Source organism: Bos indicus, chromosome 21 (assembly GCF_029378745.1).
Source record: "Bos indicus isolate NIAB-ARS_2022 breed Sahiwal x Tharparkar chromosome 21, NIAB-ARS_B.indTharparkar_mat_pri_1.0, whole genome shotgun sequence".
Taxonomy (NCBI): domain Eukaryota; kingdom Metazoa; phylum Chordata; class Mammalia; order Artiodactyla; family Bovidae; genus Bos; species Bos indicus.
Window position 1 is genome coordinate 11664174 of NC_091780.1, and position 26921 is coordinate 11691094.

A 26921-nucleotide genomic window follows, 5' to 3' on the forward strand; every position below is an offset into this window, starting at 1 on the left:
GTGGAAGATATATTTATGCAAATATAATCTCTCATCTGACACTGGAAACATCTTGATATGTTTTAATGCTATACATATATATATACATACATATATCCAAAATTCCCTAGTGATTCTGATGGTAAAGCATGTGCCTGCAATGCAGGAGACCTGGGTTTGATCCCTGGGTTGGGAAGATCCCCTGAAGAAGGGAATGGCAACCTACTCCAGTATTCTTGCCTAGAGAATTCCATGGAAAGAGGAGCCTGGCGGGCTGTAGCCCATGGGGTCACAGTCAGACATGACTGAGTGACTAACACCTTCACTTTCATATATATATATATATATATATGATATATAAGGGATGTATATATGTATATCCATGACATATCACTTAGCAAACAGAAATAAGAAATCAGAGAACAAGATTGAGCAAATAAAAATTTTAGAGATAGTTATATCAGCTGTAAGTAACAGCATATCCAATTAATAATGTTAATGATGGCTAGTGTAATAAAGGTATTTATTTGTCTCCCCATCCAGAAAGACCAAATATAGGCAATTCTCTGGTCAGGGTAGCAGCTCCAGGATGTCATTAAGGTCTTTTCAATACTCTGTTCCAGCTTTCTCAGCATTGCCTCTTGTTTCCAAAATGGCTGCCACAGTCTTGGCAGCTCAACCTTCTCCAAATACATTCAAGACAAAAGTGAAAGCCACAAAACAAAAGGAGTCTTTCATTTCATCATTTCAAAATCTTTCCCTGGAGCCTCCTAACAAGTTTTTCCTTTGTGTCACTGTCCACTTCTAGCTGCAAGTGACACTTGGATAAGTCACCAACGTCTTTGTGATATAGTTAGGCTGTTGTTAGTGGCTGGAGTTGGGTAGATTACTGCATCAGGAAAAAAAAAAAGAGTCAGACAGGAAGTGATTGTGGCTATTGAATATGCAACTAACAGTATCTCTCTGTTGGTTTGGAGATGATTTGAGAAGGCAATGCTTGGTTGATTTTATAGGCTAACACAAGAAGAACAATCCATAAAAAAAAGTGCATATGCAAATAGTTAGGATAGCTTCCAACTTTACACATGTGGGGAAGAATGTGGAGAAGTATGAAGCAGATTGTAATTCAAGTCAACATTTTTTGAAGTGGTAGGAACTTTTCACTTATCATCTAATTTAATTCTCACAGTATCCTGGAAAGGGAGGCATTATGCTTCACCAGAAATAAGTTAACAGCTCAGAAAGTTAAATTCGTGGGTTCAAGGTCACATATTGATTGGGTAAGAGGCAGAACTGAGATCCCAATTCAAGTAAGTCTAACAATAATTTCATGATATTATTATCTTAAAGATGGAAGAGGCTGTATAAACATGTGTAAATGTGGCTCAAAGAGAATTAAACCTGTATGAGCTTGAGGCACAGAAACTATTAATATGAGCTGCTGCTGCTGCTGCTGCTGCTGCTACTGCTGCTAAGTTGCTTCAGTCGTGTCTGACTCTGTGCGACCCCATAGACGGCAGCCCACCAGGCTCCCCTGTGCCTGGGATTCTCCAGGCAAGAGTACTGGAGTGGGTTGCCATTTCCTTCTCCAATGCATGAAAGTGAAAAGTGAAAGTGAAGTCATTCAGTCGTGTCCGACCCTTAGCGACTCCATGGACTGCAGCCTACCAGGCTCCTCCGTCCACTGGATTTTCCAGGCAAAAGTACTGGAGTAGGTTGCCATCGCCTTCTTCGAATATGAGCTAGAATATCTTAAATACCAACTTACGGGTCAAGCACCATTCTAAGCTCTTTGAATACAGATAAATGTCTTACTAATATATGCTACTATCTATCATCCTTTATAGACCAAGGCACAGATGATTAAACACCATGCACAAGCCCACCTAGCTGGCACATTGAATGCTGAAGGTTTACCTTGAAGCTATCTGACTCTAGAGCCCATCCCATTAACCACTTTGCAAATCTGCCTCCAAGAGTTCCCAGTCGTTGCTATGAGCTCTGGAATGTTCTCTTTGATCATCAGTGTTCCTAGGAACTCCTTTAGAGCGTACCCCAGGTGAGTTTACTGTAGTTGCACAGCACCTGCTGTGAGCAGCACCGCTTACCCCTGTCAGGACAGAATGCGTATCAGACAATGAGAATTCATGTTAGGATTGGGTACAGAGGACACAAGCTCTAGATGAGAGGAAACAAAGGAAACCCTAATAATGTAGTAGTTAATTAGAACAAACAAACAAGCCACCAGAGAATTTTTCCAAATTAGTTATTACATAGAGCTATTACAATGAGAAATATAATTACTCATATTTTTAAAAAAATCATCATAGATAACCAACCATTTTGAGAGAGCAGAATGACAAATTCTTTTCATTTTGAGATATTGAAGATTCCCCTTTGAGTTGAGTTTCAAGAGTTTCTAAATATAACTGTATCCTCAGATTACTGTTTGAGGGTGTGATCTAGGTTTATTAGAATAAGATTAAGCTATTGTAACAAAGGATGCAACGTGATTCAGAAACTTAAAAAAAGATGGCTTAGCTAAACTGCTGGAAGAAGAGGCAAGTAATTTCCCTTTCACTGGGAGGTAGCTTGCTGCTAAGTCACTTCAGTCATGTCTGACTCTGAGCGACCCTATGGACTGCAGCCTACCAGGCTCCTCCTTCTACAGGATTTTCCAGGCAAGAGTACTGGAGTGGAATGCCATTGCCTTAAGTCAGTTCAACTGATACAACTCAACGATAGCAACAAACCACAATGATGGGTTGTTATGTCTGTATTTGTAGCCCCAAAGTTATCAAAAGGCCAGATCAAGGTTTAGATGATGGTGAGAGTTAACAGATTTGTTTATCCCTATGATCTCTAATACTAATTCAAATTTTCTATTTAATTTTCTTAAGAGGCAGTAGTGGACTGAAATAGACCACAGATACAGAAAACAAACTTAGGGTTACCACAGGGGAAGGCAAGGAGGCATGGATCAGGAGTGTGCGATTAACATATACACCCTACTATACATAAACTCGGAGAAGGCAATGGCACCCCACTCCAGTACTCTTGCCTGGAAAATCCCATGGACGGAGGGGCCTGGTGGGCTGCAGTCCATGGGGTCGCTAGGAGTCGGACACGACTGAGCGACTTCACTTTCATTTTTCACTTTCATGCATTGGAGAAGGCAATGGCAACCCACTCCAGTGTTCTTGCCTGGAGAATCCCAGGGACGGGGGAGCCTGGTGGGCTGCCGTCTATGGGGTCGCATAGAGTTGGACACGACTGAAGCGACTCAGCAGCAGCAGCATACATACATAAACTAGATAAATAACAAGGACTTATCGTATAGAACAAAGAACTATACTAGATATTTTGTAATAACATATAAGGGAAAATAATCTGAAAAAAATATATATAGTCACTTTGCCATATACTTGAAATTAACACAGCATTGTAAATCAACTATATTTCAATAAAAAGCTAAAAAAAATTTAGTGGACAGAGTGGGTAATCACCACCATCAAAAGAAATGGAATAACAAAATAAGTCAAGAAACATGCAAACAAATTATTGCAATAAAGTAAAATTGCCCTGCAAACTGGGTCTATGTCTTTATGGGATTAAAAAAACAATTTAGAGGGTCTCTGGCATGGATCTTGGCAATCACGTAATGACTGCGACAAGGAAGAAGATGAATTGTGTTGGTGTCCAGAGGTGTTCTCCCATCTTTAGGTGTGGATTCACAAATTTAAGTGACGAATGATTTATAAAAGTCCAAATTAAGAGCCTTTGTCTGACAGTATTCACATTTGCATTATATTTTCTTTGTCAAGATTTTGGCCTTGATCTTTCTCCCACTAGAACAGCGATTTACAATGAAACCATTTGAAATACTCCACACTGAAGTAAGACCCGGGATGTCACTCCCTGGTCACCCAGAGCCAGCACTCAGTGATTAAACCCATTCAGAGCTGGGCTGCAGGAACAAAAACAGAAATATAACCTCCTGTCTTCTGCCCTCATTTTTTTTTCTATTTTGAGCAAGCAAGAAGATATAAAACAGTAGAAACATTACTATTGTCACAGCTAAGGAAATAGAGAGGAGACAAATTATGTAAACATACCTGTAACATATGTGTGTGTGTGTGTGTGTACATAAGAGATTACATTTATAATTAACATTATTCATGCAAGAAAAGAAAGAAAATAACTAAATGTTTTGCAACTTGAAGTTTATAATACAACATGCAAATATAAAAATGTTAACATTTAGTTTCAAAAAACATAGCTTTATTTCTCTTTCCTAAATTAAATCGCAGAATGGAAACTATGATAGCTCAATTTAAAGAGTTTCATAATAATTATCAGGATAGGTTAAAAAAAATATTGAGGGGAAATAAACTGACCCAATAGTTACCATAATTCTCACCTCTTCTTGACACACCAGGAGTTTTTATAGAAACAGTTCATTTTTCCGGTTTAGAATGAGGCTGGAATTAATTTAGAATTAACTTGAAGAATTTTCCATTTATAAAAAAATATACCATGATATTAACTGTGGTTATTTCTGGTATTGGAGAACATGTAGAAAACTTGTTTTCTTCTTGAAATTCTTCTGCATTTTCCAAGTTTTATATAATCAGCTTGCGCTACTTAGATAATCAAGTAATTAAGAAAGTTATTTTAGGGGAATAAACTGTTCAACATCATATTTTCTTTGTATTGAGAAAAAGCAGTTGTACTGAATCAAAAGATTAAAGAAAATTGGAGTTCATTTGCACTCAGTAAACTACCTAAATTTAGATAATAGCCAACTGAATCAGGTAGTGCATCATAATAGAGGCTGTTTAAATAGTTGTTTGGGGGGAAGGATATGCATATAATATGTGTATGGGGAGCCAAACACATCACATATAGAAATTCTTTATGAATTGTTTAACCCTTCAAATATTTTCTACCTTTACCTGGCAAATTTAAGAACATCATTTTTAATTTTTTTTTGAGTAATAATATATTTCATTTGCATGTGAAAATACTTTTTATCTGTTTCTGAACTTCATAATTTTTTTTCTATAGAAAAAACTTGCCTTTTTCTTCTCTCTGTGTGTGTACAAAATTTATTACTCCTTCATAGGTATCAAGTATATTTAGACTTGAACATGTATATATTCTCCTGCTTTAGTACTTACAGGGATTTTGGAAGATTCTCACATACTAACTTCTTACAAATTGTAGAAACTAGTTCTGTCCTGGATCTGTGCCCCCCACACCCCCACCAATCTGTTTTATTATTTTACCATCATTTAAAATGTCCTTATCTTGTTAGCACTTACAGAGGCTCTCTCTAACTATAACTTCAGGAACAGATTAAGTTGGCTTTTCAAAACCATCCATCATCAGAGATATGTTTTCGTTCATGTTTTCTTTTGTAAATCATTTTATTCTTGTAAGGTGTCTCTGGATGCTGGCATATTAATAGGCTATATAAATGATTTTATCCTATATTTGTGTTGTATATACTTTATTGTAATAGCACTCTCGGGTCAAAAGCAGCCAATATTATTCCGATTAATTCCTGTCTAGACACTCATAAATTGTCCTTTAATTTGCAGAGAGAAAACGAAGTCATATGAAGCATAACCTTTCCTGGCTGTAGGAGCTGCACCTGGTTTTTCTGGGCGAGAGGAGGCCCGCCTCCTTGCGTCCTTCAAAGCAGCAGGCTCACAGCTACAAGGGTGAGCGTCGGGTTTTCTATGCTTGGCCCAGGTAGTCAGCCAAGTCCTGCCAGTTGGCACGCTGTCCTCAAAAGGAAAACACAAAACCTAATCCCCCAACACACTTTCAGACAAACACTCATTTTATTTACTCATATTCATCTCCCCAGAAGGAAAAAAAAAGGAGGAGAAAATAGCTTGCTTAATCCCAATACTAACACAATATTGATTCACATTCATGTTCCCTATTTATTGACGTGTGTTGCATACAATGGGGGCTCTCATTTAGGTGACTGTGTTGAGAGGGGGAGGCACAATTGCATTAGAGAAAGAGATGAAGCACAGTTTATACAGCCCTAATTTTACGTAATATAAACCTTTCAGGCTCTGCACATAGGAGTGAAAATGTATGTCCTAATGAAAAGCCAAATGCATACCAAATGGATTTATCTTAAAGCTAATTATGGCTGTGGAATATCTGTCCTGCAAAGTCCACCATCATTTCCTAAACTTGTATAATGAAATTAACTTTCTTCGTTTTGCAACAGCTTTCTGTATATCTCATTAACCAACTGTAAATGCTTTTGTGCTTGAGAGCAGAGCATGGGGTTTTGTTTTGTGACATCTAGTGTTCAATGTTTTGAAATTATGCAGGTGGTGTGTAATGCTGTAGGCTAACTATACACAGAGCTGGAGTATATATTGAACACCAGACGACATATACGTATTACTAGCATATGGCTTCTGCAAGAAGAAAGCAGATATGAAAAACACCGCACTCTTTTTTTGCCCCTTGGAAATTTTTATTGCCTAGTGGCAGCTGTATTTAATAAAATATTAGTAGCCACTTGAGGTTTAAAGGTGTAACACAATTCCATTTCAATATAACAATTCCATAAATTCAAATATGAAAACTTCATAGAAGCATGATATGGCTATAATTAAAAAAAAAAAACCTTGGTATGTGCTTTCAAAAAACAAATTTAGAGTTCAAAAGGGAGGGGATATATGTATACCTATGGCTGATTTATGTTGAGGTTTGAGAGAAAACAACAAAATTCTGTAAAGCAATTATCCTTCAATTAAAAAAAAAAAAAAAAACAAATTTAGGGCACTTTGTACCTGTAGTCTATCTATAATGTGGAGTTCAGGTGATCATTCACATGTTTGAAAGTTGGAAGTGATTCTAGAGACCTCTATAACAGAGACTGATGGTTTAATTTGTTGTTTTTTAAATCACTAAACCAGCAACACAGTCGTCTACCCACTGCCAGCAAATAAGTTTCTTCCCTTCTTAATTTCTTTATGCCTCTTAAAGTCTTCTTTCTTTCGAGACTATCAAATACAAAAGTGCTTAAGAAGCTGCCAAGCTCCACACAAATCTTAAGCTTTATTGTTGTCATTTGCAAGTTCATAAAGAAATAATACCCCCCTTAACCACCCTGTCCAATCTATTCTGGTACAGTCAAGGTCTCAGAGAGGCAGAGACACATATTGAATGAGAAGCTTTGGATTGGAAAGATTTTGGGTGGTCCCCTTTTCCTATGAAATTATCCAGATAAAATGAAGAGAGAAATAGCCCTTTTCTGGAGGAAGGTTGTACCTTTATAGATAGCTGGCAAAGAATCTAAAGGAAACAGAACATGAAAAGGTTCAGAGTTTTAAGAGACATGGGTTCATTCAGAGTGTGTCTTTGAGTGTGGCCAGAGGAGAAGCAGAGTTTACAGTGCCTTCCACAGGGCTCATCTAGCCCACAGTGGAGTTTTGATTACCTAGCACAGTATTTTTTATTTTTATTTTATTTATTTATTTATTTTATTTTTTAACTTTACAATATTGTATTGGTTTTGCCATATATCAGCATGAATCCACCACAGGTATACACGTGTTCTCCATCCTGAACCCTCCTCCCTCCTCCCTCCCCGTACCATCCCTCTGGGTCGTCCCAGTGCACCAGCCCCAAGCATCCAGTATCGTGCATCGAACCTGGACTGGTGACTCGTTTCATATATGATATTATACATGTTTCAATGCCATTCTCCCAAATCGTTTTTTAAAATGTGTAAATGCGTCAAGATTGCAGACACTCTTTCTAGTCTATCACAATCCCCTTGTTCACTTGCTAAGTTTTGTCAGATTCTTTGTGACCCCATGGACTGCAGCATGCCAGTCTTCCCTGTTCTTCGTTATCTCCCAGACTTTACTCAAACTCGTGTCCCTTGGGCCGGTGATGCCATCCAACCATCTCATCCTCTGTCATACCCTTCTCCTCCCATCCTCAATCTTTATCAGCATCAGGGTCTTTTCCAATGAGCCGGCTCTTTGCATCAGGTGGCCAAAGTATTGGAGCTTCAGCTTCAGCATCAGTCCTTTCAATGAATATTCAGTGTTGATTTCCTTTAAGAATGACCGGTTTGATCTCCTTGCAGTCCCAGGGACTCTCAAGAATCTTCTCCAGCACCACAATCCCTATGATTCCCTATCAGCTTATACATGAGACATTCTAGGTCAAGATTCCTAACCTAAGACATGGGGAAAATGAAAGACAGGAGGGGGCACATGTGCAAGAGTAGAAAGTTAAGTGAAAGGATGAAATGGTATCAGGTCAAGACAACAACCCTCCCGGTACCTGCAAAGGGAGAGTCCTGGAAGGGTTCTAAGTGCTGTTGTTGCTCTTTAGTCCCTTAGTCGTGTGTGACACTTTGCGACCCCATGGACTGTAGCCCTCCAGGCTCACCTCTCCATGGGATTTCCCAAGCATGGTTCCACTTTTATTCAAAAGATTATTTGGGTGGGGCAGTAAAAAGAATGGTATGGAATAGAGAGCAGGGAATACAGCTCAAGAGTCTTTGGAAATAGCCCCAGAAAGAAAGAGATGATGAAGGACAGACTAAAGGCTGCATCCCAGGGCACATGGAGAAGGTAAGAATTCTGGACATGTTAGTGAAGTAGGTCAACAGAAGTTGATACTACCTGAAAGGAAAACCAAGGGTTAAGAGAACGTATTATATAATTTTAAATGTACAAGTTTACATACAAAATTGAATGAGAAGCAAATAACAGAGATGGAGAAGAATTTGAGGAAGACAATAGTGAGTTTTCTGTATAGGTAAGATGTTAGGTGAAGATGATCAGCTCAGAATCAGAGTGCAACTTTGGAAAGCAGTATTGGCTGAAGATATACACTTGATGGTGAATTGTAGGAATTTCAGTGAACATCAAGGCTGTATATTGTCACCCTGCTTATTAACTTATGTGCAGAGTACATCATGAGAAATGCAAGGCTGGATGAAGCACAAGCTGGACTCAAGATTGCCAGAAGAAATATCAATAACCTCAGGTATGCAGATGACACCACACTTATGGCAGAAAGCTAAGAAGAACTAAAGAGCCTCTTGATGAAAATGAAAGAGGAGAGTGAAAAAGTTAGCTTAGAACTTAACATTCAAAAAGCTAAGATCATGCATCCAGTCCCATCACTTCACGGCAAATAGATGGAGAAATAGTGGAAATAGTGACAGACTTTATTTTTCTGGGCTCCAAAATCACTGCGGATTGTGACTGAAGCCATGCAATTAAAAGACTCTTGCTCTTTGGAAGAAAAGCTATGACCAACCTAGACAGCATATTAAAAAGCAGAGACATTACTTTGTCAACAAAGGTCCATCTATTCAAAGCTATGGTTTTTCCAGTAGTCATGTATGGATGTGAGAGTTGGACTCTAAAGAAAGCTGAGCACTGAAAAACTGATGCTTTTGAACTGTGGTGTTGGAGATGACTCTTGAGAGTCTTTGGACTGCAAGGAGATCCAAACAGTCCATCCTAAAGGAAATCAGTCTGAATATTCATTGGAAGGACTGATGCTGAAGCTGAAACTCCAATACTTTGGCCACCTGATGTGAAGAACTGACTCATTGGAAAAGACCCTGATGCTGGGCAAGATTGAAGGCAGGAGGAGAAGGGGATGACAGAGGATGAGATGTTTGGATGGCATCACCAACTCAATGGACACAAGTTTGAGTAAACTCCAGGAGCTGGTGAAGCCTGGCGTGCTGCAGTCCATGGGGTTGCAAAGAGTTGGACACAACTGAGTGACTGAACTGAACTGAATCTTACTTGGAAAAATAATACCCAGTGAGGAGTGAAAGGGCTTCCCTGATGGCTCAAGCAGTAAAAGAATCCAGCAGAAAAGCAGGAAATACAGGAGATGGTGGTTCAATCCCTATGTCAGGAAGACCCCCTGGAGAAGGAAATGGCAACCCCCTCCAGTATTCTTGTCTGGGAAATCCCATGGACAGAGGAGCCTCGTGGCCTACAGTTCATGGGATCACAAAGAGTCAGACATGACTAAACATTCTTGTACATGAGCAGGGAAACGCATGAGGAGGGAAAAGGGTGAGGGATGGCTCCCCTAGGAATGACAGTGTTCCAACATTGACTCAATGAGGAAGTGAAAACAGAGACTGAGAAATAATAGTTATTAAAAAGGTAGAGGGACCTCCCTGGTGGTCCAGTGGTTAAGACTCCACACTTTCAATATAGGGGTTGTAGGTTTGATCACTGGCTGGGGAACTAAGATCCAATGTGCCTCATAGTGAAAGTGAAGTCGCTCAGTCGTGTCCGACTCTGCGACCCCATGGACTGTAGCCTACAAAGCTCCTCTGTCCATGGGATTTTCCAGGCAAGAGTACTGGAGTGGGTTGCTGTTTCCTTCTCCAGGGATCTTCCCAACCCAAGGATTGAACCCGGGTCTCCTACGTTGCAGGCAGACGCTTTACTGTCTGAGCTCCCAAGGAAGCCAATGTGCTTCATGGTGCAGCCAAAAACTAAAATAAAATAAATGCTTTTAAAAAGGTAGAAAATCCAGAGAAATGGTCTAAGATAATACTGAGATGCATTGCTTAATACTGTGTGCCATCCTGTATGATGCCAGGGAGATGGATTTCCAAAGGAATACTCTAGTCTGCAGCTTCTTATTGTCTTTCTATAAGATTTGTTGTTGTCGTTTATACATTGACTTAATGTTTAGCCAAGTGAGCAGAGCCCGTTTTGAATACATTGAGAACAGTCACTGAGAACAGTTCTTTCTAAACAAATCAACCCCTTCCCCCATCCAAACAGCTTTGCTGGAACACCCTGTTTGTTTTGAGATGCATTTCATTCCTGTTGTGTGTTGACTCGATTACAATGTTCTAAGTGACCCCATTTATTTTCTTCAAACTGCTGTGATAAGGCTGGAGCTCAGGAAACAGGACTTGAGAAGTTCAGGATTTAAATCAAGATGAACTTTAAAATAGAGAACTTGAACCAAATTCCCATCTCTAATCCCAGGAAAGAAGAATCACATGGCCCAATTGGGTTGAACTTTTGTTTTGTTTTGCAGCAGACTTTTCCAAAGGAGGGTCAGGAACAGAAATTATTGTTGCTATGGTAACTTCTGAGCTTTTAGTTTGTGTGTGTGTGTGTTTGTGTGTGTGTGTGTTTTCTATCTTATTTCTGCAGTTCCAAAGTAAGATAAAGGTTGCTAAAAATTCAGTAGTTTTTTCTAGTAGCTAGAAGGAAAACACATATCAAATTTTACTTTTAGGTCAGTGCTTTTTTTTTTCATATATATTAAGACATGATGGAATTATTTAATTACCTTTGCTAGCAAGTTTACAGACAAGCATAGCCCTCTCTTATTGCATATCCACAAATAGGATTATTTACATCCAATCTAAGGAGTGCTGACTGGTGTCATTGGAAGCTGACGCTGTATCAGCATTTAAATTCTCACTTTTCTGGGCAAAAACCCAACTGAATGATTCAATTAAACTCTTTATGTTATATATTATCCAGAAGTTCACAATATAAAGTGATTCTCCCAGTCTAAACCCCTGCCTTTATGATTGCAATTTGGTAGCAAGACAATTTCCAAGGACTATTTTACTTGAACTGCAATGAAAACGTTAGGCCATAACATACTTTTTGATGCAGGTTTTATGAACGGCACTCCAAAATCAACCATTATTTCAAGCACATGCAATAAATAACCTTCATTATTCATCAGAGTGCAAATATGCGTTTGTGTTTGCAAATATGGTGGTTTCCTGAGCGAAGAAGCCAGAAATCAACAGCTCCTGCCGCCATTTAAGGAGGTAACAAATGGATGTCAGCCTCTTTAATTGGGAAAGACCATCTCTAGAGAGACAAATAGCCCATCCTTCAGCATAGACTTTGTTTATTGCTTCTACCCAGTACCTAGGAGGGTGTCATACTGTAGACACTCAACTAATATGTATTGAATAAACAAGACTTGACCTAGATCCCCTAGTGACCTTGGAGGTGTAATTTTTCCAATGATTTTAAAGGAATTTATTTTCTGTTTGTTTTGAAATTATCAACCTCCTCCAAACTCTTTTAACAAAATTAACCAATTAGATTTAGCATATTGTAATTCTGAGACTGAAATGCTAAAGAATTTCTTTCTTTGAAGATGCTGTTGCCAGCTGCCTAATATCCTTTTTCTTTTTAAGAGAAGGAAAGTCAAAAATATTTATACTGAGATTCCAAGCATACTACATAAATGCAGAAATAATATATCAGCCACTTGGATGGATAAATCCAACATGTCCGGTAAAGCCATTTGGTGTCATTTGCTTTCAGCAGTTGGGACAGACACTTTTCTGTTCGAACTCCTTCAGCTCCAGACCCCCTCACACAGGTTTCTTTGTCAATTTAACATTTCTTGCTCCTGCCTTTGGGCTGATGAAACATCTCAGCCTCCTGTGTGTAACCCTGCAACCTCACCACTCCAGCTTCTTCATTAGAATTATGCTGGGTGGTTGGTTTATTCATGCATTTAACCAGAAAAATTTAAGTGTTGATCACATGTCATCTACTGTGCTATGTGCTACACACTTGGACACACGGATGAATAATTTTTACTAAATATTTACCCCCAACTCCCCCAAAAATCATGCACTGAAGCCCTAACCCCCAGTGCAATGATATTTGGAGGTGGGGCCTTTGGGAGGGAATTGGGTATAGACAAGGCCATGAGTGAGGCCCTCATGATGAGATTGGTGCCCTTATAAGAAGAGAAACCAGAGTACTTTTCTGCACTATGTAAGGACACAGAGAGAAGCTGGTGGTCTTCAAGTCAAAAAGAAGACCCTCACCAAGAAGCCCACCACGCTAGCACTCTAATCTGGGACCTCTAGGTCCAGAACTGTGAGAAAACACAATTTTGTCATTTGAGCCACGTTATCTATGGCATTTAGTTCTAGCTTCTGAGCAGACTAAGACAAACTCTAAAGTCTCCACATCCCGATGCCAAGAGTTGATATATAACATCAGCCAAATCCAATGCAGTAGTGTCATAACTCCAGAGAAGAAAGAAGGTAACTGCCTAGAGCAGTCACAGGTGAGTGAACATTTATGATTAGTTTTGAAGGCGTGTACTAAAAATAGAAATTCGGTAGAGTGAATTTTTTGTAGAAGATGCAGAATGTGCAAAGGTCTGGAATCATGCAATGGTGTGGCGTATTCAGGCAACAGTCATATGTTTAGTGTAGGTAAGATATAGACTTGGTCAGACCAGAGATGAAGATGAAAAGATAGGCTAGTCAGATTGAGAAAAGTCAAAGGTTCTTTGCTAAGGAATTTAAGCTTCATCTCATCCCATTAAAAAGGTGGTGGGGGAAAATGAACGTATGGTTACCACAGGGAAGGGATAGTTAGAGAGTTTGGAAAGGTCATGTACACACTGCTATATTCAAAATGGATGAACAACAAGGATGTTGTATAGCACTTGGAACTCTGCTCAATGTTATGTGGCAGCCTGCATAGGAGGTGAATTTGGGTGGCGAATGGATACATGCATATATATACCTGAGTCCTTTCACCGTTCACCTGAAGCTAACCACAGCATTGTTAATTGGCTATAAGCACTAAGTTGCTTCAGTCATGTCCAGCTCTTTGCAGCCCTATGAACTATAGCCTGCTAGGCAACACTGTCCATGGGATTCTCCAGGCAAGAATACTGTAATGGATGGCCATGCCCTTCTACCCAATACAAAATAAAATCTGAAAGAAAAAACAAAGATGGTGGTGGGGTCACTGGATTTGCAAGCAAGCAAGTGATAAGGGTAATTTTCTTTTCATCCTGATAAGAACACTCAACATGATATCTAACCCTAAGAAATGTTAGATATATGTATGATATTGTTCACTAAATGCTCAAAGGTATACAGCAGACCCTTAGAATGTAACCATCTTCCATAACTGAGATTTTGCACCCATTGAATAGCAACCTCCCATGCCTCCTTCCCTCAGCCACTGGTTCCCATCCTTCCAATTCTGCTTTGTGAGTTTGACTATTTTAGATACTTCATGTAAGTGGCATCGTGCACTATCGGTCCTTCCGCAACTGGCTTATTTCACTTAGCATAAAATCCTTAGGGTTCATCCATGTTGTCACAAATAGCAGAACTTTCTTCTTTTTAAAGTTTAAATAATACTTTACTGTTATGTATATACCACATTTCTTTATTTATCTGTTGATGGACATTTAGGCTATTTCCATAAAGCTATGGTTAACAATGCTGCAATGAACATGGGAATGAAAGTATCTCTTCAAGAGTTTGATTTCAATTCTTTTGGATAAAGAGTCAGAAGCAGCATTGCTGGGTCATAGGGTCGCCTTTTTAAAGGATGATCTGCAGCACTTAAGGGTAAGACAGATAATGCAGAAGCTAGTTAGAAGGCTGTTATGGTCTGTGGGAGAGAATGAGAGCCTGAGCTACATTGAGGGGATGGAAAGGAGCCAACAGATTTGAACTGACCTCTACACGACTAGCCTTTCATGCAAGAAAAGGCATCAGCTGTCTACTTTCTCTGGTTGCCAGAAGGTTCTCTGTTCCCAAACTTCTCTCTTTGCCAAAGTACCTGATAATCCCATTGCATTTCACTCAAATCAGTTCAAGAAGGAAAGCTGCCTTGAAACAAAATAAAACAAAACAAAAACAGGATTCTGGGAGGCATGGCACATTATCAATAATATCGCTTTATACTGGCCTGGGGAAATATTTCCCAAAGTGTGTTCTGTGGGACACTATGGTCTGTCAGACATTAATATTTATTCCATTAAACAGAGAAAAGGGGTTTGTGATGAAATTTCTTGGGAGATTCTCTGGGTCAAACAGATTTATTTGCTGCTATGTTGTAAGCCTCTAATTCCTAATGTGCACTATAAATATCTACAAGAGGGATGTAGGCTGTGTTTTTTCTCAAGGGCATTGGGCCACTTTTTCATAGAGCTTCTCCTATGAATATAGTTTTAAGTGACAATTTTGAAAACCTTCGATATACAGAGGGCTTATAGGTAACAAAGAACATTCCCTCAAGAGCTTCATAACTGGGACAAGGCAAACTTTACTGCAGATATTTTAGCAGAAAGAAACAGATGCTCAGAGTTGCCAGTGCCTTATTTTTACTCATAGAGCACCTAAGAGGAAGAATTTGGGATTCAAAACCCAAATTTTCTGACTTCAGGTCTTAGGGAGCTTCCTGCTAGGCCACAAATACCATTGCTGCCATAGTTAAAGCAGTGGATGGAAAGAGATCACAGATGGTCTCTGGTGAGTGGTGAATGGAGCTTGGCAGAATGCTTAAGGACTTGGAGGATCAAAGTATGGATATGTTCAGACATCCATGTCATATATGTAAAATCTTGGAAAACTGTCAGCACTGGTATCCAATATGTGATATTCAACTGGAGAGTGCAAATGTACTCTGTGTGAACTGTACCTATTCCTTGGCTTTACCACCTGAAGTCACTGCCATCTTAGGTGGAACTGGTGCTTCAAGGGTCCTTGTTTCTTTGTATAATCATTTATTTGTTCAGTGGACACTTATAAAGACATATTGATTCAATCATAGTATCCTTTCAGCCTAGATATGGCTCTGACTCCCCAAAGCTGGTACAGCTATTTCACAAGGCTCCCTTAAGCTGAGTGCTCTTTCTGGCTATATAATGTTCATAATATGAAAGGTCTGATGCTTTCAAACTGTGGTGCTGGAGAAGACTCTTGAGAGTCTGATGGACAGCAAGGAGTTCAAACCAGTCAATCCTAAAGGAAATCAACCATGAATATTCATTGGAAGGACTAATGCTAAAGCTGAAGCTCCAATTCTTTGGCCACCTAATTCAAAGAACCTACTCATTGGAAAATACCCTGATGCTGGGAAAGATTGAAGGCAAAAGGAGAAGGGGGTGGAAGAGGATGAGAGGGTTAGATAACATCACCAACTCAATGGAGATGAATTTGAGCAAACTTTGGAGATAGTGAAGGACAGAGGAGTCTGGAATGTTGCAGTCCATGGGGTAGCAAAGAGTTGGACAAAATTTAGCAACTGAAAAACAGCAAAAAATATGAAGGGTCACCTCATTTTAAGATTAATCCATTCCAATTGGATGAGGAAGACTTTGCCATAATTATGCAAACTTGGAAAGGAAGTTAGGTATAACACAGAACCTGCTGCAGACTCTCACCAGAATACCATTGCTCAAGTAGTCATTCAACATGATACAGCAGCAAACTCAATGCAAAATGTATGCTAAAAACTAAGAATAGTCATGGGCAACAGAGACATGACCTCTGCCTTCACAGGAAACTGGACTTCACCAGGGAAGGCAACTGTAGAATACATCATTTTAAGTGATTAAGTAAATAATTTAAAGTGAAAACAGGCACAAATACTAGGAATGATGAAAAGCTCTAAAACGGAGCCTAACAATTTTTCTAATATGGTGGTCAGAAGGAGATCAGCCCTGGGATTTCTTTGGAAGGAATGATGCTAAAGCTGAAACTCCAGTACTTTGGCCACCTCATGCGAAGAGTTGACTCATTGGAAAAGACTCTGATGCTGGGAGGGATTGGGGGCAGGAGGAGAAGGGGACGACAGAGGATGAGATGGCTGGATGGCATCACTGACTCGATGGACGTGAGTCTGAGTGAACTCCGAGAGTTGGTGATGGACAGGGAGGCCTGGCGTGCTGCGATTCCTGGGGTCGCAGAGTCGGACACGACTGAGCGACTGAACTGAACTGAAGGACTATGTGGAGTTTCTTTAGCTCGTCTCATCTGAAGATATCTGCAAAATGAGGTGATGGGACTCCAGCAATATTTTCCAGAGAATCCTCTACAGAACTTGGCGCTATGTATTTGGGAGTTAACGTTGATCATACAAAGTTCAACAGGCTTGTTGACTGAAGAATCTGTTAGTTTTTAGTGTGCAAGTGTTCTTTTGAATCTCAAAGGGAAGCTCTGGAGAGGGGCAGCTCCCAAACTTGATGGGGAACATGTTCGTGTAGAATACTTTTTGTAATGGTGATCCAAGGAAGACCATTTTAAAACATAACAATAGATGTCCAAGATCTCTCCCAATTTTAAAATTCAATTATATCTCCAAGCATGTCTTTCATTTTATAATGCCCAGCTATTTTCAACTAAGATTTTCCTCAGGCTGTAGACCAGTGAGCAGGTCAATGTAACTTTATATTGTGTGCATGCTAAGTTGCTTCAGTCATGTCTGACTCTGTGTGACCCTGTGGACTGCAGCCTGCCAGGCTCCTCTGTCCATGGGATTCTCTAGGCAAGAATACTGGAGTGGGTTGCCATGTCCCCCTCCAGGGCATTTTCCTGACCCAGGGATCAAACCTATGCCTGTTATATCCCCTGCATTGGCAGGCAGATTCTTTACCATTAGTGCCACCAACTTTATATTACCTGCTCCCTGATCCAGAAATCTGGAAGGAGTATGTTAAAAGTCAGAAATCCGGGAAATCCTATGACTTCTTCTTGGTAAAATGGCACCTGGGGAGCAGAAACCACATCTATCTTTCTTATAAACCTACTCTCAGCTACACAAAGTGGATTTAAGGGCTTTCTCCCTGGTTGTTGTTGTTTAGTTACTAAGTCGTGTCCAATTCTTTTGCAACCCCATGGACTGAAACCTGCCAGGCTCCTCTGTTCATGGGGTTTCTCAGGCAAGAATACTGGAGCGGGTTGCCATTTCCTTCTCCAGGGAATCTTCCCGACCCAGGGATCAAACCAGCATCTTCTGCATTGGCAGGCAGATCCTTTACCACTGAGCCACGTGGGAAGCCCTTCTCCTTGGGACTTCCCACAGCTTTCCACAGCACCAACAGGGAGCCATGTATCATAAAAAGTGCAGGCTGGGAACCTCACCTGCTCTCCTCGTGTAGTCAGAATGAGACTACAGAATGAGATAGAATGACATCTAGAGCCTCGGGCAATAGCATTGGTTCGTTTGTTGATTTGTGATCTTTATTTAATTATTTTTGCCTGTGCTGTGTCTCCGTCGCTGCCCACAGGGTTTTTATCTAGTTGCTGCAAGTGGGGGATACTCTCTAATTGCAAAGCTGGGGCTTCTATTTGCATGGCTTCTCTTACTGCGGAGCACGGGCTCTAGGGCAGGCGAGCTTCAGTGCTTGCATCACATGGGCTCAGTAGTTGTGGCTCTAGAGCACAGGCTCAGAATATGTGGTGCAACAGACTTAGTTGCTCCGCAGCACGTGGGATTCTCGTGGATCAGGGAGTGAACCTGTGTCTCCTGTATCAGCAGGCAATTTCCTTACCACTGAGCCACCAGGGAACCCATCGGCATCAATTCTGAAGGAGGTTCCTGGGTGGACACAACCTGCTGGCCGCCCTGTTGGCTCACCTCCTACAAAGTATGTTAGTGGATTCTGTGAGAGCTTTTCTACTTAGTGTGATGCTGTGCTACTCTCCCAGGAAGGAGAATCCTGACTTCAAAGTCTTCCTTCAGTCTGTTTTTATATCTGTATCACATACAGCAGCTCACGCAAAGCTTCTGTCATGTCAGTCTCTGCCTGCCTGGATGATACAGGCTTTTCCCTAGTTAGCAAATCTTTGATAAGTTTACTGATAACCTGGGGGGCGGGGCAGCTGGAATGGGAAAAATTACGTGCTCATTATCCAGGGGTCATTTTAATAGAAATACTCCCATCGATTAGAGTTCCATCCTTTGGGACCAAAGTCTTTATCTTTGTTCCAAACTGAACATGTCTATTATTCACTGTACATGGTGATTCTATCAGTAATGGACAACAGTTTTCAGGAATATCCACTCTGACCAGGAGGTTCTGTTCTCTGAGTAATACAGACTTCTGCTTTTCCTATGGACGGACTGGTATTTTTTCACCGTGACTGTCATGTCTTAGTATTTCTACTTATTTCTTAGGATGTAGCATGATAGATAAGGACACCACTCTAGTTGTTATCTGATCTCGAGTAAGATGATCCCTTCTTAAATACAGTACCTCTATTTTTATAACCAAAGCAACACTGTACTAGCTTACTGGGTATCACATCATACAGTTGATACTCATGGGCTCTATTTCACAATTGAAGCCACCAATCTTTTCCAGAGAGGCTTTGATTAAGCCACAGTTTTCACATCCAGTTATTTCAGGCCTTTTGTTTTCTTTGGATGAAAGTGCAAGACTTTACATTTGTTCCTGTGACATGACTGTATATTTTGGCTCATCATTCACATCCATTCACATTCTTTCATTCACTGTGTTCAAGATCCTTGCTGGGTTTGTGTAAGAAAATTTGATGAGCATGCCATCTACATCATCTTTCTGATCCCAAATAAAAATGTGGAATAAGATGAGGCTGAGTGCTGGGTGGTCATGACGTGCTCCTAGAAACATTGTCCCTCAGTGACATTAATTCACTTAATTACTCACCTCTGGGAACTTGTTCAGCCAAGTCCAAGACTCCTTCATGACCTCAAATTACTATTTGGACTACTAGTATATCAGGAAAGGCTCTGTATACTCAGACGGACTTTTCCGAAGAGTTCTTAATTCTCTCTGCATGTCTTTGTGGGTTTCTGTATATGTCTGTGTATTTCTCTATGGGTCTGTGTTTCTGTGTATATGTGTGTACAAAAAGATTTAGGAGCTCCTGAATAGCATAAGAAGAAAAAGCACTTCTTTTTAATAAGAAGCCTTATGAAATAGCTTGTGTTACAGGAGTGAAGTCCCAGAAAGTCATCTTTGTGATCAGTGTCTGCATCATCTCTGCGATTTGTCACAAACTGATTCAACACAGAAGTTATCTGGAAAAATTAAGGTCTCAAAGAAATCTTGGCCGTACTCTGCCTTTTCCTGGATTTCAGGGAAAATTTTTGATTTGTGATCTCTTAAGTCTGTAACAATTTGCTATTTCTAATTTATTGCTTCATTTGTGACTGCTGCTAAGGCAAGGTAAATTTATTCTGATTTGCACAACCTAAGTCCTTCCTCTGACAGTGACTAATTATTACCTGAGTTAAAATAATGAAGGTGTCGGAAAGTGTCCGAATGCAATTTGTTAGGAAAACATGTGGCATGCTGTGTTACCCCAGACCAGAAAAGCCTAAGTGATCAGAAACCATGGAGAATTAAGAGATGTTTTTTTTCTCCCTCAAAGGTTATAAATCAATGTAGAAAATTTTAAGAACTTTCATGCCAAAAAACTGAATTTGGTGACATAAAGAGTACTTGTCAGTTCTTAAATGTCTCATATCTTAATAAAAGTAATACTTTTAGAGAACCCATCGAAAATGACACAATAACAACATACAAGGAGTCAAGAGGACCAATATTTGGCAAATGCCTACTATGTTCTTGATGTCACCATCCTGCTCATACCAGGTGCTTCATCTAATTTTCATAACAATTCTTTATGGACTCATTTTAAATTTTCTTATTTTATTCTTCAGCATACAGCGATGTGAAGTGTGTGTAACTGTCTCAAGGACAAACTGATAAGTATGAGAGCTGTATTTTCAACACCAACCGCTGATTCGAGAACTGCCATACCAACGTTCCACTGAAAGTTGACTCTATTTAATGTGTAAAGCAATTTGAAAAAGTACCTAATGAAGCTTCTATTCAAGAAGCTAGATGTATGGAAACATGTATTTATATAATAGAACTAATTATTAAAACATAGAGTGATAAACTCAGACCTGAAGTGAGTAACAGAATTTGACAGAGAAACTGAAGGCCAAAGAATTCCTCATTTGTATCTTTTCCAAAAGCAATGTCTGGCCCAAAGTTGGATTCTTTCTGACTTCCAACTTCTCTGTAACTTACTCAGTCTCCAAATACTTTTTTGTTTTTTTAATTTCAACACTCTCTTAAAAAAATTTTTGACCCAAATACCTGACCTGTCAGGATTACTCCAGGTAAAATATGTATAATCATAATAGTAATGATGATGAGACTAAGTTTCCAAAAGGGGTGTCATTTTAAATTAATGGTATAATTTATATATGCACAGTACATTTGTAAAAAGTACTGACTAGATTTTGGCAATTTTAAACTACAGTATTACAAAAAAGTGGAAGTTCTGCTTCTTCATGAGAAAAACTCTGTTATAAAGATGAATACTTCAATAAATCTCAGTTAAGATACTTCAGCTTACAAGGTCATTAAAGATACCAGTATTGTTAATTTAAGGTGCTGTTTCAAATGTATCCCATATTTTTTATTACATAATTTTAACCAAACACTTTAAAAATATTGTAGGTAATATTCATACAGAGGAAGAATTTCTTAATTTGATCATATTTTTGATTGCTAATCATTAAAAGAAAAATATTTCCAAAGTTTTCACCTACAAGTTGCTAATATATGTTGTAGATGTAGCTAGGAGGGAGCCTCATCAGTACAATATATTGAGGGTGTCTGACTAATATCACCTTCAACATTTCTTAAAGGGACCCTAACCTTTAAGAAGGTGGTTGTAACTTAGCAACATGGTCAATCAAAAACCTACTCTATGGCAAAATTAACTTTCAACTCAATATTCATTAATGCAGTGAATGTGGCATGTAATAGAATACTATCCATCCCTGAAAAAGGAATGCGTGTTGACACGTATTAATATTACCACGTGGATGAACTTTAATGACATTATACTAAGTGAAATAACCCAAATACAAAAATAAAATTTAGGATTCCACACACTTGAGGTATCTTGAAGAGTCAAATTCATTGAGACAGAAAGTAGAGTGGTGATTTCCAGGGATTGGAAGGCGGAGGAATGGGAAGTAATTATTTAATGGATAGAGCTTCAGTTAGAGAAAGTGAAGCATCTCTGGAGCTGGATGGTGGCAATGGTTGCAAAACAAAGTGAATGGACACAATGCCACTGAACTTTACACTTAAAAAGGGTTAAAAGAATAAGTTTTATGTTATGTTTGCTTTATCACAATGAAATATAACTGATATCAGTTTAAGAAATGTATGGTCTTGTAAATTGTTTCCTTGTTAATTGCTTCCTAAAATATATTTTCTGATAGGAAACAAGTTAGGAGAGGGTCAAAGCAAAGAAAAATTTCAAAGCTAGGCAAAGTATTTTTTAAACACTATTGTTGAAGAGATAATATGTGCATCTGATAAAGATGTAAATTTTTCAACAGTGTATAGTAAAACTTAAGTCAGTCTTCCTAGTTCTCCTGTCATTGAAGGCAGCCATTATTATCACTTGTGATACAGTTTCCCAACAGATTCTCACATAAATATATATATTTATGAAAGTATTAAAAAAAAAAAAAAAAAACTTCTTGCTTTCTTCACATAAGACATCTTGAAAATTCTTTTTTAATTAATTAATTTATTTTAATTGGAGGCTAATTACTTTACAATATTGTAGTGGCTTTTGCCATTTGGAGAAGGAAATGGCAACCCACTCCAGTGTTCTTGCCTGGAGTATCCCAGGGACAGGGGAGCCTGATGGGCTGCCGTCTATGGGGTCGCACAGAGTCGGACACGACTGAAGTGACTTAGCAGCAGCAGATGTGAATCAGCCATGGGTGTACATGTGTTCCCCATCCTGAACCCCCCTCCACGTCCCTCCTCATCCCATCCCTCAGGGTCATCCCAGCACACTGGCCTTGAGCGCCCTGCCTCATGCATCGAACCTGGACTGGTGATCTATTTCACATATGGTAATATACATGTTTCAATGCCATTCTCTCAAATCATCCCACCCTCACCTTCTCCCACAGAGTCCAAATGTCTGTTCTTTATATCTGTGTCTCTTCTGCTTTATCACATATAGGGTCATCATTACCATCTTTCTATATCCCAGATATATGCATTAATATACTGTATTGGTGTTTTTCTTTCTGACTTACTTCACTTTGTATAATAGGCTCCAGTTTCATCCACCTCATTAGAACTGATTCAAATGTGTTCTATTTAATAGCTGAGTAAGACTCCATTGTGTATATGTACCACAGTTTTCTTATCCATTCGTCTGCTGATGGACATCTAGGTTGCTTCCATGTCCTGGCTATTGTGAACAGTGCTGCGATGAACATTTGGGTACACGTGTCTCTTTCAATTCTGGTTTCCTCAGCGTGTATGCCCAGCAGTGGGATTGCTGGGTATTATGGCAGTTCTATTTCCAGTTTTTAAAGAAATTGCCACACTGTTTTCCATAGTGGCTGTACTAGTTTGCATTCCCACGAACAGTGTAAGAGGGTTCCCTTTTCTCCATACCCTCTCCAGCATTTATTGTTTGTAGACTTTTGAATAGCAGCCATTTTGACTGGCATGAAATGGTACCTCATTGTGGTTTTGACGGACTGTCGCCTACCAGGCTTCTCAGGCGACAGTCCGTGGAGTTTTTCAGGCAAGAGTACTGGAGTGGGTTGCCATTTCCTTCTCCAGGGGATCTTCCTGACCCAGGGATCAAACCTGGGTCTCCTGCATTGCAGGCAGACGCTTTACCATCTGAGCCACAGGGAAGCCCTGATAATGAGTGATGTTGAGCATCTTTTCATCTGTAGTTAGCCATCAGCATGTCTTCTTTGGAGAAGCGTCTGTTTAGCTCTTTGGCCCACTTTTTGATTGGGTCATTTATTTTTCTGTTATTGAGCTGCATGAGCTGCTTGTATATTTTGGAGATTAATTCTTTGTCAGTTGCTTCATTTGCTATTATTTTCTCCCATTCTGAAGACTGACTTTTCACCTTGCTTATAGTTTCCTTTGTTGTGCAAAAGCTTTTAAGTTTAATTAGGTCCTATTTGTTTATTTTTGCTTTTATTTCCATTAATCTGGGAGGTGGGTCATAGAAGATCCTGCTATGATTTATGTCAGAGAGTGTTTTGCCTAAGTTTTCCTCTAGGAGTTTTATATTTTCTGGTCTCACATTTAGATCTTTAATCCATTTTGAGTTTATTTTTGTGTATGTAGTTGGAAAGTGTTCTAGTTTCATTCTTTTACAAGTGGTTGACCCGTTTTCCTAGCACCACTTGGTAAAGAGATTGTCTTTTCTCCATTGTATATTCTTGCCTCCTTTGTCAAAGATAAGGTATCCATAGGTGCATGGATTTATCTCTGGGCTTTCTATTTTGTTCCATTGATCTATATTTCTGTCTTTGTGCCAGTATCATACTGTCTTGATGACTATAGCTTTGTAGTAGAGCCTGAAGTCAAGCAGGTTGATTCTTTCAGTTCCCTTCTTATTTCTCAAGATTGCTTTGACTATTTGAGGTTTTTTGTGTTTGCATTCAAATTGTGAAATTATTTATTCTAGTTCTGTGAAAAATACCATTGGTAGCTTGATAGGGATTGCACTGAATCTATAGATTACTTTGGGTAGTGTACCATTTCACTATATTGAGTCTTCTGATCCCTGAACATGGTGTATTTCTCCATCTATTTGTGTCACCTTTGATTTCTTTCATCAGTGTTTTATAGTTTTCTATGTATAGGTCTTTAGTTTCTTTAAGTAGATTTACTCCTAAGTATTTTATTCTTTTCATTGCAATGGTGAATGGAATTGTTTCCTTTATTTCTGTTTTCTCATTGTTAGTGTATAGGAATGCAAGGGATTTCTGTGTATTAATTTTATATCCTGAAACTTTATTATATTCATTGATTAGCTCTAATAGTTTTCTGGTGGTGTCTGTAGGGTTTTCTATGTAGAGGATCATGTCATCTGCAAATAGAGTTTTACTTCTTTTCCAATCTGGATTCCTTTTATTTATTTTTCTTCTCTGATTGCTGTGGCTAAAACTTCCAAAACTATGTTGAACAGTAGTGGTGAGAGTGGGCATCCTTGTCTTGTTCCTGACTTTAAGGGAAATGCTTTCAATTTTTCACCACTGAGGATAATGTTTGCTGTGGGTTTATTATATATGACTTTTTTATGTTGAGATATGTTCCTTCTATGCCTGCTTTTTGGAGGGTTTTTATCATAAATTAATGTTGAATTTTGTCAAAGTCTTTCTCTTCATCTATTGAGATAATCATATGGTTTTTATCTTTCAATTTGTTAATGTGGTGTATCACATTCATTGATTTGCAAATATTGAAGAATCCTTGCATCCCTGGCATAAAACCCACTTGATCATGATGTATGATCTTTTTAATATGTTGTTGGATTGTGTTTTATAGAATTTTGTTGAGGATTTTTGCATCTAAGTTCATCAGTGATATTGGCCTGTAGTTTTCTTTTTTTGTGGCATCATTGTCTGGTTTTGGTATTAGGGTGATGTTGGCCTCATAGAATTAATTTGGCAGTTTACCTTCCTCTGCAAATTTTTTGAAGAGTTTGAGTAGGTTAGGTGTTAGCTCTTCTCTAAATTTTTGGTAGGAAAATTCTTGAAAATTTTTGAAAAATTTCAAGAAAAATCTTGAAAATTTTCCCTTTGAAATACTGCCTTATTCTTTTAAATTGCTGCAGTACTACTTCATTGAATAAGTGCATCCCAATTGATTTAACATTTTCCCAGAGGTGAATATTAAGTTATTTTCTAATATTTAGAATCATAAGTGATTCTTCAGTGACTACCATTGTATGATAACTATTTCCTAGTGTGGGATATTCTTCAGCTTTCTAAGCCTCAGTTCCCATGTTTGTAAAATACACATACTGTGACAAACCTAGGCAGTGTATTAAAGAGCAGAGACATCACTTTTCCGACAAAGGTCCATATAGTCAAAGCTATGTGAGGAGAGAGAGCAAATTAGCCAAGGTGGCATGTTCAGGCTCTCTCATCCCACACTTTGGAAATAAGGACATGTAACAGCTGAGATCATTTATAGCCCTGCGTATGCATATCATGAGATACTTGGTCATGAGCTACATTGAGCTTGTAGGGATATATGAGCTCCACCCAAGAAAGTTGTGACATTTTACTGTTCCATCAGGGCTATATCCATTAGGTCAGCCACAAAGGGAAAGAATAGAGTGTGTCTACTTCTATGGCTGCTGCTTCAGCTAGCAGAGAAAACTTATGGCTGCTGTGTCAGCCAGGAGAGAGGCTGTGTGCAGTTATGTTGTGTTATGTCTGCTGCTACAGCTGCCGTGCCAGAAGAGGATAAACATGTCTGCAGTTCCTACTGCTCCACGAGTCCTTCTAGCCTCTTAGCTCACGCCTCGCCTACTCTGGGTTCAGTGGACAGTGCGGGCAGTGTGAACAACAAGACAACTGGTGCTGTGAATAGGATGAAGAGCGATACACTGTGGTGTTTCCAGTAGCCATGTACACATGTGGGAGTGGGACCATGAAGAAGTCTGAGCCCTGAAGAATTGATGCTTTCAAACTGTGGTGCTGGAGAAGACTCTTGAGAGTCCCTTGGACTGCATAGAGATCAAACCAGTCAATCCTAAAGGAGATCAGTCCTGACTATTTCTTGGAACGACTGATGCTGAAGCTGAAATTCCAGTACTTTGGCCACCTGATGCGAAGAACTGACTCATTGGAAAAGACCCTGATGCTGGGAAAGATTGAAGGCAGTAGAAGAGGATGACAGAGGATGAGATGGTTGGATGGCATCATCAACTCAATGGACATGAGTTTGAGCAAGCTTCAGGAGAAGGTGAACAACAGGGAAGCCTGGCATTCAGCAGACCATGGGGTTGCAGAGTCAGTGACTGAGCAACAGCAACAAAATTACTTATTTGTGGACACATGAAACAAGTACCTAAAGTACTGAGCACAGCCTCAGGTTTGTGGTGTATATTCAGCAAATGCAGCTTCCGGTTTCTTTCCTCTCCTGTAGTTCACATGCTTTTTCTAAGTTAAATAATCACAATTGGAAGTTAATGGAAGATGAAGATCTAAGATTTTTCATGGCATAGGGAGGTTAAGAGCGTATAGTAATAGAACCGAACTGCATAGATCCTATCAAGCCTT